Source organism: Nanorana parkeri, unplaced genomic scaffold (genome assembly GCF_000935625.1).
Source record: "Nanorana parkeri isolate BGI_ZX_2015 unplaced genomic scaffold, ASM93562v1 scaffold633, whole genome shotgun sequence".
NCBI lineage: Eukaryota > Metazoa > Chordata > Amphibia > Anura > Dicroglossidae > Nanorana > Nanorana parkeri.
In genome coordinates this window covers 71,668-86,298 of record NW_017306901.1, presented here as the reverse complement: position 1 = coordinate 86,298, position 14,631 = coordinate 71,668, and the positions used below count along the sequence as shown (strand labels likewise).

Genomic DNA, 14,631 nt, shown 5'->3' with positions numbered 1-14,631 from the left:
CGTTTCGGAATATCCATTATTTCGTATTTCGTAATTCGTAACTGAACTCAATTCGGATTCGGATTCGTACGAAATACGAATTTTCGTTAGTGGCGGTTATATTTTCGTAACTTTACGAACATTCGTTATGATGAAGTTAAAAAGCAAAATACCTTTGTTAATATTGGAGTGGTAGTTGTTTTTTTATCCGAAATACGAATTCCGTTAACGGATTCCGTATTCCGAATTCCGTATTTCGGACTTTAAAAAAAACTACCATCAACTCCAATATAAATGTACTTTGCTTTTTACCTTCAATATAACGAATGTTCGTAATGGAACGAAAATACGTCAACGGAATTTCGTATTTCCTGCCTGTATTTGTAATGCAACTCTCAGCAGCAGAAGAGAACCTCTGATTGGTCAACCAAAACGAAATACGAATTCCGTTAACGGATTCCGTATTCCGAATTCCGTATTTCGGATTTAAAAAAAAACTACCATCAACTCCAATATAAATGTACTTTGCTTTTTACCTTCAATATAACGAATGTTCGTAATGGAACGAAAATACGTCAACGGAATTTCGTATTTCCTGCCTGTATTTGTAATGCAACTCTCAGCAGCAGAAGAGAACCTCTGATTGGTCAACCAAAACGAAATACGAATTCCGTTAACGGATTCCGTATTCCGAATTCCGTATTTCGGATTATAAAAAAAACTACCATCAACTCCAATATAAATGTACTTTGCTTTTTACCTTCAATATAACGAATGTTCGTAATGGAACGAAAATACGTCAACGGAATTTCGTATTTCCTGCCTGTATTTGTAATGCAACTCTCAGCAGCAGAAGAGAACCTCTGATTGGTCAACCAAAACGAAATACGAATTCCGTTAACGGATTCCGTATTCCGAATTCCGTATTTCGGACTTAAAAAAAAAAAACTACCATCAACTCCAATATAAATGTACTTTGCTTTTTAACTTTAATATAACGAATGTTCGTAACGGAACGAAAATACGTCAACGGAATTTCGTATTTCCTGCCTGTGTGTGTAACTGTGTATTGTAATGCATCAGCAGCAGCGGATCCGTATCTCGGATTAAAAAAAAATCTTGTCATGCTGTTCAACCTCATTTACAGGGGTAATATTAGTTCCTGTTTCAAAGAAATTCGGATCCAAAATTCGTTAACGGAATTTCGTATTTCGGATATAATTCGGAAACTGCCATTCGGATTTCGGATGCTCCGAAATTCGGAATTTCAGGAAAATTCGTACGAATTTCGATTCATAACGAAACGAATCGCACATGTCTAATGAATATGAAGGAACATTCTTCAAAGGTTAGTGGCACATGCAAGCACATCATAAAAACATTTGCAGGTATTAGAGAAGCCTTTGAATATTTGAAATCTTTTACCTTGTTTGGTGTTTATGTTGGCAATGTAGGTATAACTACATTGTATGTAGGCAATGTAAGTGTGTTTTATCACACTTGTTGCCATACTCAAAAAGTGCTTAGCTTGGACAAGTTTGTTTACTAATTCAGAAAAGCCTGTATGTCTGTGAAGGTTTGCATTTATCCAGTCCATGGTATATCTGTAAAAAATAAATAAAGGCAACTGGATTTGCTTTATTTTTCCTGAATACATTTCACTGATCATCCAACCAGCTTTCTCAATAAAAAATGACTCGTACAAAAATTATCTGGGGTTAAATATGGTGAATGCTGCTCCAATCAACTTAGTCTGTTTATCATAACCAGCATGGGGTCAGAGACCTCATGAAGGTAAGGTGTTGATTTAATTTGCATAATTGGAGCTAGCATGCGTTATAAACCCACACCCAGAGAGAGGTGTGCATTGTATGTGGCAGACAATAGATGTCTCATCCCCACCTCTAGTCAAGCTTGAAGACAGTCTATTTAAAGACTATTTAAAGACAGCCAAGTACACATCCTAGACAGGGAGGAAGACTGGTTTAAAAGAGGTGTAAAAGAACCCATTTATGTAAAATTGAGAAAACTAGCCTGAATAAAGGCAGGGGTACGCACTTCCCTTGATCTGGCATTGGCTGAAGCCCTATGATACACCAGTGTACAGTTCTTGTCTTTTAGCTTAGGAATCTTATGCTTTCAAAAATAAGTCTCCTGGAGGAAAGTGATCTGAGCCTTCATTAAGGGAGGTTGTGTGGTAGCTTGGTGTGCTTCTCCATGATATAGTGGCCCCTGACATTGAAATATGCTATTTCAAAGTTAAGCATCACAGAGTCTGAGCACCCCCTAAGCGGTGAACCTGGGATCAGATAAGGGATACCAGGAAAAGGAAAGGGAAAGAGGAGGAGAGGGAGGGTCTAAAATAGGTAAGAAAGCTAGGGACAGGTGGTGATTTATGCTTGGTGTTGGGGAAGTGAGGGGGTGCTATATTGCATTTGATAGTCTTTGGTGACAGGGTAGGGAATGGTAGTGGCAACAGGATGGTGGTAAGCTGTGGCTGAAGGTGCACATAAACTGAACATGACACCAATGAGTGGTACTTTAAATAACAGCACCACCTTTAAGAAAGGTGCATTATAAGAACATATACTGCACATTCAAAAATGATAACAAGAACATTAACATTATCACAGGATCATCTCCTAAGCCAGTGGTTCTCAACCTGTGGGTCGGGACCCCCTCGGGGGTCGAATGACGATTTGCCAGGAGTCGCCTAGTGGCTCTCGGCCGCCGGGAGAGAAACACTTTCTCCCGGAAAAATAGGGGGCCGCCGTAAGTCAGAAAAAAAAACCCACCATAGGAATGCATAGCTAGATTCCTATTGGCTATTTCACTTTGCAAAAGCCAATAGCAAACTAGCTATTGTACCCGCCCTCTGATGCTGCCAATCAGCAGAGGGGGACCTGAAGTTCTCCATCAGGTCCCCTTCTAGTGATTGACAGCAGCAGAGGGCGGGTGCAATATGTATGTATTCAAGCAACAAAATATGTAAAACACACATCTAGCTATGCATTCCATTTTCCCGGTCCGCAGCGGCACAGATTGGGAAATGTCTCAGTGCCTGTGATTGGCGCTGTCAGCTTCCTGGCGGGCTCGGCACGTGGAGCTGCGAACACGCCCGAGCCCATCCCTATCAGTGACAGTACTGCGGAGTATGTACCTCATACGTTATATAGCCACACACTTTAAATCCAATTCTTCTAGTTCCAGCTGCAGAGCCCGGTCCTGTCTTTGCCTATACCTAAGCCAAGACGTCAAACCTGGCCCTGACGAAAAGGGGCGGCATCCTTGCTGTTTTTTTTTGTCATGACTTTGTTGGCAGATGCTATCTTGCCGGCATTAAAATGGTTCATGGTTTTGTAAATTAATTTTGTTGTTTTGCTTTGATGTTGTAAAAAAACATGTTGTTTGAACCAATAGAGCTAGGACAAATGAAAGGTTGTTCTTATGTGTTTCTTGATCAGGGCCCATATTTTAGTGGACAAATTGTTGTGGTTGTCCTATGCCTATGATGTTTCAAGGTATCTTACCATCTAGAATATAATGTAGACACATCTATAGTGTCATGCATTATAAATCAGTTTCTACTGACCACATACAAACCACCACTGTGTAAATTTCATATGCAGGGTATAATGTCTAGTCTGGCCAGAAGAAAACTGAATATCTTCTGCCTGTGAAGTCTATTATGCCGTTCACATCCACACTTATACTAATTACCAAATGCATAGTCTACACTTCATCTTCATAATCTAATCAGTGCATTCTCTATGTAGCTCAAGCATGGGTTTCTGCCAACTTTACCCAAGAGTCCAAAACTCCAAAAGCTAATGGCAGACGACAGTTTACATGAAAACACTTGCGAGGAGACCTGCCAGCCGTATTCAGTTAATGTTTTTAAAGTGTAAAACAGTTTTAACAGATTATTAACACTGTAAGTGTGCAGGTAACAAAACCCACATCAGGGTTTCACTGCCACTTGTACTTACTATGATTAGCAGGTCTAAATAAAAATAGCGGAATATCTTTGCCATTATGCCGCTACTAATGAACACTTTGGATGTTAGTTACCACTTAGGGAAATGCTTTCTAAATGTCCTAAATTAGCTTGGAATTTAGTCATTATTTGTTGAATAAATTCTCTGACCCGGTACTTACATACCCAATTCCTTTTGGCTCAGGTTTATAACATTTTATTGAATCTTCCTGAATCATTCTTATTCTGTTATAAGTTATTGTACAAGTGATACATTAGAATGAACAGCAAAATTTGAAATATTAGTAGTAGTTTGGGCTTGAGTTACAATGGGGCAAATTCTGAATTGTAAGGTGCATGCCTAATGTATGTGCAGAAAATGAGCCTTACCAGTGTTCAGCTTCTAATCTATATAATTCCATTAAATTTGTAAATAAGATTAAAATACACATCAACTGTATCTGTTTATGTTAGATACTGTAAGGGCAAATACTGAAGTGAGGACCCATACTTTATACATCAAACGCATAGGGTACCATGTAGGTTTATATGTAGACCCTAGTGCAATGACATTTAATTTGCTTAGAAGACTGAGTATCAAAACAACTGTCATGTTGTTTTTATTTCAGAAAATGCTGTTGTCAGCCTTTTTTGGATCTCAGTGCTACTGATCTATTCCAGTCTCTCTGCAAGCACTTACTGTCTATATGCAAAGGGTAGGCCTTCTGATAGTGACAATAGAAGAACTTATCTACACAATGAGTATCAGTATGGCTGTTAATTGTTTATAGTTACTCTGGAAGCACTTTAAAGCAGGGGTCTCAAAGTACCGGCCTGCAAACCGGTACTATGTGGTCCGCAGCCAGCTGACAAGTCAGGCACGCGGTCACGGAACGCTTACTTGACCTGCGAGAGCAGCTACATGGTCTGCATCTCTGGCGGATGCAGACCACATAGCTGCTTCTGGCTGTGGCGGTATGCAGTAACTTTCAGCCAGCACTTTGACAGTCTTCACTGAGCACTGGCCTAAAGGATGGATTAGTAAGGTCGGCTCCAGACTTTACTAATCAACCACTGGATCACCAGGGATTGTGCCTCCTTGACTCCTCCCTGCAAAAAACATAAGCAGGTGAGGGGGCTCTTTGTTTCATTTTATATGAGTGTGTGTGGGGGGAGGGGGGGGGCAGGGAACAGGGGGAGTGTATTATTCTGTGTATTAGTGTGTGTGTGTGAGGGTGGGCAGGTTTGTATTTCTGTGTGTGTGTGTATTAGGCCTCATTCACACATATATGTTTAGTAGTGATTAGGGATTCCTGCATCAGAAACTTGTGTTTTCCTGCAGCAGGAATCACTAATCTGGCATTTAAAAGTGGCAACTGCCCCTCATTCAAGTTAATGCTCAGGTGACAGCTGCTGCAAGTAAACACCGACACACCGCATATAATGGTAAATTATATGATTACATGCAGTTAGAAAACAATCACTCTCACTGGATGCACGATCGATGCGTACAGAGATAATGATTGATTCCTAACCACATATAATCACATACCATTACATCATTACATGCAGTGTGCAGGTGTTTACATGCAGTGGCTGCCACTCGATCATTAACTTGAATGGGTGACAGCTGCCACTTTCAAACGCCAGAATAGGGATTCCTGCTGCAGGAAAATATAAGTTCCTGACACAGGAACCCCTACTCGCACCTAAACTTACAGGTGTGAATAGGGCCTTATGGTGTGTATATTCGTGTGTATATTTCTAGTTTGGGGGGTGGGTGTTTATTTCTATTTGTGCATGTTTCTATGTGTGCCGATTTCTGTTTTTGTGTATTTCTATGCATGTGCGTTTTTGCGTTTTTCTATATGTATTTCTGTATGTGTGTGTGTGTGAGGGGAGGTGGTTGTATTTCTGTGTGTGTTCATATTTCTGTGTGTGAATGAATATGTGAATCTGTTGGACCTCTATGATTAAGATTACCGTATATACTCGGGTATAAGCCGAGTTTTTCAGCACATTTTTTGTGCTGAAAAATGCCCCCCTCGGCTTAATAATCGAGTCAGCGTCTCGAGAACTTTGCAATGTTTTTTCTTTTCTTCTTACTTACCTCGCCGAGCGTCGCGTCACTGCTGCTCCGGCGGGCGGCGCTCCGAGCGGGGTCATCTGGCAGTCTCCGGGTCCTAATTTAATAACTGCTACCGTATATAGTTAAATTTTATTTTGCAGTATGAAATTTGTCATGCGGCCCCATGGGAGAAAAAACATTGTCCCGTGGCCCCTGAGTGAATTGAGTTTAAGACCCCTGCTTTCTAGCAATTGGAAGACCTTGAACAGAGCGTTGTCACCCCTGAACAGGAAGTACCTAAACAAAGACCCATATGGAAGGATTACCAGGTATTAGGTTAATGAAAGCTGAACATTTAACACAATTGAGCATTGCTTTTCAATGTACATTACTACGATAACGATTATTTGAGATTTTTGTGGTTGGGGTTACAACTGTTTTAAGCTGCTTGATCTGCTGATTTTAAGTAAAATGGAGTCCAGTCAGACAGCAGATAACAGAAAGAAAAGGGTATTTTTGATGGAGAAAGAAGATGTTGCTGTATTCTGTACACTGTGCAGTAAAGTAGCCTTTATAGACAAAAAAAACAATATAAACCAGATAGTAAATTAAAACAAAAGACATACTGCACTTAAGCATCATGGTTCCTATAAAATGTAGTATTTCTCTAAAAAGAGGGAAAATGGTATAATCACGTTATTTTGAGATAATTTTCCCATTATTGTGTATCAGACAATGCAAGATGATAATAGCTGACACCTCATAATTATAGGTATCCTATACAAGCATAATCAGATGCCAAACCATGATGGATAGAACATTTTGTTTCAGTTAGTTTTTCTTTTGAAAGTTGAATATGGCATTCTTTGAACATTGCCGTCATGAGGGGGTTAAATAAAAAAATGAGCTCAGCTGCAGATTTGCATTGTAAAGGGTTAATATTTTTATACTATTTATAGTATAAGATGTATTCATATAGTTTTTAATGTTTTACATTGATTTGTTTTTACACTTTCCACTATTTTTTTTACACTTTTTTATTTTAATTATATCTAGCAGTCATTGTGAATAGATCTCACTATGACTGCTTGATAATTTAATAATGTTCTTAAATTTTTGGTTATTATTAGGCTGCTCTAAACTTGGGAATAGCCAATAATAACTTTAGTGACTGATCCTGAAATGCGGATCCTGCAGCATGCCAGGACAGATCTCACTAAAGACTTCTGATCGTTCCCAGAATGATCAGAAGTCTGATACAATGTTTCAACAAATAAATATTTCGCTAAATGTTTCTATTTCTGATACATGTAGCAAAATTCTGGTACACATCGGTATTTCCTAATCTCCGTGTGTTCAGCTGTGAAACAGTGATAGTGAGTGTGGTAAATACCGCACAGCTATTACTGTGAGATACCCCATTGCTACAGGCGATCAGGTATCTGTCAAAGCTTAATTCTTTCATTAATGGATGCATGGATGAGGCATCCATTAATGAACGGTAACTGCTGATCTCAGTTACCGGCTTTTGGCAGCTCCAAATAGCTGACCACGTACGGTGTACATGATCAGTCATTTGTGCACCTCATGGGGGGGATGTACAGTGCACAGTGTACACAGCAACTGCACCTTTACTAGAATTGCAGGATGCTTCTTCTGCTTCCATTCTTTTGGAAGAATTGATGTCTGCGAACTATAATATGTGTCCCATCTGCCACCTAGGGTGTCCCTTCTCAGCACGATCACAGGTCTGGCAGGGAGGCAGGGCTTGGAAACATGGCTGAAAATATCCCCAAGCGCTCTCCAATATCTATAGCCCCGTATCTAGGCTAGAGAAGCACAGCTGGACGCATAGTGTTGTGACATATCAGAAATTTGTAGTCTAACTGTCCTTCCTCAACTCCCATAGCTGGACATCCATACCTCAGTCTGAACCTCAGCCTGGGGGAAGATTTTAGAAGAACCTTGTTATTGTTTTCTGTATTTGTTGGGTTTCCCTTAGGAATAAGGCATTGTTTAAATTTTCTATAGCTGAGCAGTGTTCTCCATCAGATAAGACAAGTGGATGTTATAGGTCATGAATATTTCACCTTGGACAATTACTGAGATGTTTATTTTCAGTGATGCGGCCTGTGGAAGTAGGTACATAGTCAGGTAACACTTCTAGAAAGGTCCTTGTCTCTATGGCTTTGTCTGGAGAGGAAGCCTATGTGTGGGATTCTGCCATAGGCTCCCAGGCCTGCTGCAAGGGAAGGCAAAGAATAGTCCAGAGGTCCTTTGCTCAGCAGTCCTGCAACTTGGGGAAGAGCAGTTCTAGGTCTGTGTTAGGCTCTGGAAGATAGGAAAGTGGTTGCTGACAGGAGCACCTTCAAACTGCTCAGTCCACTGCCCGGCAGGCTTTTTTGGCAGAAGAGGCTGTTAAAGTTAATGCATGTGCAGAAGAGACTGAACCATGCATGCACAGCTCAGTGCACAGACCTGCATGCTGAGATAAAGTAATGATTATTGCATCAAGCACTAAAAGGGATTTAAATCACCCTGTACGATTGCCTTTTTATGTGCACATCACTGCTTCTTATCTCACTGCACACATTATAGGCTAACTACAGGTTAGATGCTCACCCTCCATTTCCAGCCCTCACCCTTTTGTTAATTTTAGTATACATTCCTTTTTTCAATGGTTCTTCAGTCCAGTCCTGTGACATCACAAGTCCTCTCTCTCCTCTTCTTCCTCCAATGGTGGAGGGGTCCTCAATTCTCCAGAGAGGGCTATGAAATTATGTTCTGGTGTTCTATGCAACATTCTCTTTTGAGCCCAGAGCGACTACATGACACCGGTCCAGGGGTCAGGTACTTGATGCCCTGTGCTCAAAGGAAATTGGTTGAAGGAAGCTGGGTGTCATTCAACCCAGAAGAAGACAAGCACTGGATCACAAGTTGGTGAGTCTGCGGTCTACAGGACCAGAGCTAGAGTGAGTATTGCTGTAAGAGCTTATTTTTCTTTTACTTTAGCTCAGGGTATTAAATATTTGATTTTTTTAAAATAAAGCTGGAGTTAAAAATAAGTCTCCGCTTTGATACAATACAATTCATATTACAAAGAGTGGAAGAGGACTATTAACTCCTAAAACAGTTCTTTAAAACAAAGAATAACATGGAACTAACTTTTAACATTACTGTATAGAAATAATGCAATAGAAGCAAAGTTTGCAAAGAATGTGGCTTTGTGCTGTGCTATGTTCTAAATGTCATGGATTTTATTCATGTACTGTATGTTATATGTAAAATATATACAAAAGATATAGCATTTAATGGCATTTAGATTACACATACGTTTTCAGGAATTTTTCTTATATTCTTCTTATATATTTTGTAATTTTGGAAGATTGATTTTATCTTGCGTGTATTTGCAAATTCTATAATTGACAAAAATTGTCACTGGAATGTTTTGTTTTTCCGGGCATTGTTTTGTTCTAGTTTTAAATTTGCATGCTGACAATGATACAGGATGTACCTTTCAGCTGCAGTACATGATAAAACATGTGCTCAGGTGTATTTTTTTTAATTTATTTTGCATTTGTGATACATACTTTCTCCATAGTTCATTTTAAGGGTGACCTTTTGCTAAAGGGCTTTGTATGTCAACAGTAATACAGAAAGAACCTTCCTAGACAGGGTTCAGAGCAGAAAAGGATATAAAGTTTATAAATGCATTAAGGGAATATTAAATGTGCTTAACACTCCAAGGTTTTGTTAGCATTCATTTAATTTAGGCCTTCTGTTATTTCATTTTAGCCTTCACATGCTATGTGACATATTCTGTCAAGCTCCAGTATATATGCAAACAGACCGTAAACGCTGTTCAGTTATTGACATTTATACACTTCATTAAAGCAAGTCCAAGAACAGCTGGCTCAAAACCATCTTTAAAAGCTTAATGTCTTTCACAGTCTAAAAACCTGGATATTGTTGTAGATTGAGGCTTAGGACAGTTCCAAAACAGCTGTTACTGCATAATGTTCATACTCAGTAGGGTAGGTTTTTTGCATTGCCCTCCTGAATAACTCATTATAATGATGCTTTCTGGGGCCGATTACGAAGCCGCATGGACCCCACCTACATGAAGCTATGCCTACACTCTGCTCTACAAAACATTCAAGTGTTTGTGTGTACAGCAGCACTGTCCATAGGGTTCAATAAACCCTTTAAACAATGGGTAAGAAAGGGGGCAGTTAGGGGGCACACTGGCTGCACTGAGAGCAGCTTGTTGCAGTCAGGGCCCACAAATCTTTATCTGACATTCAGGCTTCAAGAAACTGAAATCTGGCTGTTTGGTTATTAGCTACTCCTTGCCCATCATATCTTTTCTTTGTAATACAATATGAAATAAGATCTATTACGTTCTGGTGTTACAAAATTGGTAGAATTGTGGAGCTATAAGTATACCTGGCCATATTTATTGTTTTTTCACCATTCTAAAAAATTTTACAACAAAACTTACAGATTGGTTAGATGTTTCTCCAGTATGACGTTTTCATCAGGTGCCTAAGCTCTGGTGTTTGATTTTTTTTATATCTGAATTTTTTTATATTATGTACATTTGTCAATCTTTTTATTATTTGCCAGATTAGGGTTAGTAAACACTTTAATATAGCACGGAGATTACATGTTCTTTCTGTTACAAAGGTTCTATGAGAAGGAATGTATTTGTATTAATTAACCAGACTATTACCAATTCCAGAAGAGATTTATTGCCATGGTACCATTGACATAACATCTGATTAGTGCTTTTAAAAAGAGATGTTAAATTATATGGAAATGGTGTTGCACATCTGTTTTTAATACCTTAGAGGCGAGCATGTTTCAATATTGACTCACTATTGAGGATCAAGCATCATTAAAGTGTTTAAGACTGAATGTGTGCCCTTCTGTTTAATTAGGTAAGGCTGGGCATCCTATTCATACAAAGAAACTGACATCCATCCATAGCATCTTATCTCAATCACATTTTATTGAATGGAACTGTGACACAAATCCATAGACCATGACCTTTGTTTCATTCTTCTCTGGATTATAATCATTTGAAAAAAAGCATTTTTTTTCAAGACCAAAATAAAAGTGGTTTAAACATTTGCCTATGAGAAAATTAGCACCAGATGTTACACACAGATATGTGCCAATCATGCACATATATGTGTTTACTATCCAAAGCCATCTGTATTCTGAGAATATACACTGCCCAATGAAATGGCCAGTCTAAGGTCTTGATTGCCTTTTAAATGTTAACTGGACTGAAGTATGTAACAGTGTGCATTACATTTCCGGTCAGCAAGTGCAAAAATCAGTTCTATAACTCGTGTGAATGAGCGTAATAATAAACTGTAGTTGCCAACATTTTAAAAGAATTAGGAGTGGCACCTTGAAGGGATTGGGAATAAATATGTGGTGCAGTATGTGGACTGCCTGCCGCCTTGAAAGGATTGAAACGAAAAATGTTATGCACTATTCGAACCGTCTGGTGACTTCAAAGGATTGAGAAGAAAATGAGGCATGAATAGCACGCCGCACACTTATTGGCATGGTGATTAAGGGGGGGGGGTTTGATCAATTAAACTGGTGTTGCTTCACGCTCTATGGCTTGTAGTGTGCCACCTTTTCCTGTTTTGCTATGGTTTAGACAAAATAGGGTCTGGGGGTACACGGAAGAAATTGTAAGAGTACGTTGCACTCCCTCCCTGGAGTTGGACACATTTTCGTTCATTTTCGACCAGCTTGCAACAATTCTGAGGCTGTTTAGAGACAGAAACAATTTAGAGACAATTCTCCTTATGAATTTAGGAATAAAACATAAACTAGGGTAACAAGACTGTTGCTATATGCACTAGAAATCAGGAATGTGATAGTTTAAAAAATGCGATGACGAGACCAAATTGATCAATTCCCCCCCATTTTTTTCGCAGCTGGTCCTCATTTATGGTGTTTACGGTCTGTTTGTGAAGTGTTTGCTGCAGCTTAAATCATGCTCTGTGTTTCCTTGTTTACTCTGGGTTTTATTTCAAAATTTTAAACCTGCCTGGTCTCCCCCCATAAAACTATGGCCTAGTAAAGGTGCATACTGTGTATGCAGTCAGTAAAATATTTTGATGACTTTATTGTGAAATAAGACACACTCATGGTGACTTTTTTTTAATTAAAAGGCTTTTCCTGTTCAAAATGTGACCAAGTAAATTTTAAATTTTCTTTATTTTGATGTATATGATGTATTTTGAGTACAATATTTATCTGTTTTTGTTCTGTGTAGTAAATACACTCTTAAGTTGATTTTTAAATATATACACTTAAATGTTTATGTATGTGCTGTGTGGTGCATCATTTTCAAAATGCGGCCTACAAGAGATTGTTCAAATACTATCTATGCAGTATGTACAATATTCCTTCTAACAGTGAAAAATATGTATTTATTTTAGTCTTTGTCCTGAAAAGCTGCATAAGGTTTGTGTTTTGGCAAATGAGGCCTACAAGACATTTTTTTAAATGATACCTATGCAGTGTTTATTATATTACTTCCAATTTAATGTGAAAATTTGAAATTTAAAATTGTTTTTTTATTCCTCCAAACCTAAATGATAGATGTGCTTTAGCAAATGAGGCGTATAAGAGATTGTTGAAATAATGTCTATGCAAAGTGTACCGCATCACTTAATTTGATCTGAAAAACATAAACTTTAAATTTGTTTTTGTTTTTTTACTCCAAGCTAAATGAGGGAAGTGATTTAGCCAGTGATGCCTACAAGAAATTGTGAACAGTGTCAATTTTGTGGACTAAAACTTTTCCTCGTAGTTTTCGTCAACTGCATGTTTTCAGTGATGAAAACTAAGGGGGTTATTCACAAAGCGTTTGGCTATTCACTCCGGCTCAGTACGGCTGACTTCAGCCGTACATCGGCTGAAATCAGCTGTACATCGGCTGCCTTGGGCTGCACTTCGGTCAGACGAACATGCTCTTCATGTTTGGCTGAGCCGAAGTGCAGAAGGACAACATCTGGATCGGCTGAGCCAATGCTCCGACCTTCACATAGGGGCCCAATGGCAGTGAGTGAATAGACGAATGCTGCCAAGTGGTTTTCGGCTTGGCTATTCAGCTCGGTACCTCCGTGGTACCGAGCAGAATAGAAAATCAATGAAAAAAATAGGTTGAAAAAAATTAAAATTTTTTAATAAATAGCACAATGTAAAAATAAATAAAGATTTTTTTAAAAAGAGAAAATAATAATTAGGCGTAACTAGCAGTGACAGCTAGCTCCATCCAACTGCTTCCTTTTGCCTGGCACCTGCTAGAGTCTTCTAGTAGGTCCCAGACAATGAATATCAACTGAGCGGAGTCGACCATGCCGTCATGGCCATCTCCGCCCAGCTGTCATTTGCAGGGCAAAAGGCCGGCCTTTGGCAGGCCGTTCGCCCCGCTTTGGCTGTCACTTCAACTCAGTCAAGCCTAGGCATATGCCTTGGGCTCGGGTGAGCAGCTTGGTCGCCTTTAGCTGCTGTAGGGGCTATAGTCAATAGCCCCTACAGCAGCCCTTCGGTTGGACTAAAACAATTCAGATGACTAAAATACGGCTAAAACTAAAATATGACTAAAACTAAAATACGACTAAAACTAAAATGGCATTTCGTTTTAGTCGTATTTTGGTCATCTGAATTGTTTTAGTTTTGCTTCTGTCCCACTCTGTCACATAGTTTTATTGCCTGTTGATTCTTCCAGGTCACCATTTTCAAGAAACAAACAATTTCCATCTGTAGCATTTTGGAGCAGGTCCAGCATGTCTCTGGTTTTCTGTTAATGTTGATCTCTTGTGTTGAGGTACAAATTTAAAAATCAACGATACCCCATGGAAGGCATTTTATTTGTGCTATTTGGACTTCAGTCTGCCTAGTGCAAACAGAAGGACATGGGTCCTAATATTGTTTTTTTGGAATTTGTAAGGGGTGGCAATCTATCCATATATATACCACATTAATAAGACCTCATCTAGAGAATGCAGTTGACTTTTAAGCAGCAGTTAACACAAAGGATGTTGTGTAACTTGAAAGAGAGCATAGAAGGGCGACTAAATTAATACGTGCCCTGAGTTATGAGTAAAGGTTAGCTGAATTTAATTTATTTACCTTTGAGAAGAGACCATAAAGGGTTTATATGGTTACTTTTATAAATAATAGCATATAGTAGATATGGTGGAAAGTTTTTCACTTTAAATTCAAAAGACAAGGTGGTGCTCTTTGGAACTGGAGGAAAAGATGTTTAGTCTCTGCTAATGGAAAGGCTTCCTAACAGTAACAGCTGTAAAAATGTGGAAAATGTGTCTTTCCTGGTTCCTGCTGACTCAGTAGAGTCAGTTTTGCTTCACAAAAAGGCCGGATGTGTTTCTAAATGCACAAAATATAAATACCTATTAATAGTTATAAGAAATAACATTATAGAATGTTAATTCTGGGTGTTCCATTTACTGGGTGTTTTCCATTTTTTTGGTAACTGAGGAAGGTAGTTTTCCCTGTTGCAGTAAATTGTACTACACTTTATAGGGATTTTTTTGCCATGACTGTATTAACT

At 38.9% G+C, this 14,631-nt stretch overlaps 1 long non-coding RNA gene across 1 annotated transcript; it reads left to right on the top strand.

Annotated features, from left to right (window-relative positions):
* The first annotated feature begins 1,707 nt into the window (after window positions 1–1,707).
* On the top strand, window positions 1,708–12,583 carry LOC108792349. Its single transcript, XR_001941563.1, has 3 exons — window positions 1,708–1,780; window positions 7,273–7,274; window positions 12,573–12,583. It is a non-coding gene; the product is annotated as an uncharacterized LOC108792349 (long non-coding RNA).
* Window positions 12,584–14,631: the final 2,048 nt, after the last annotated feature.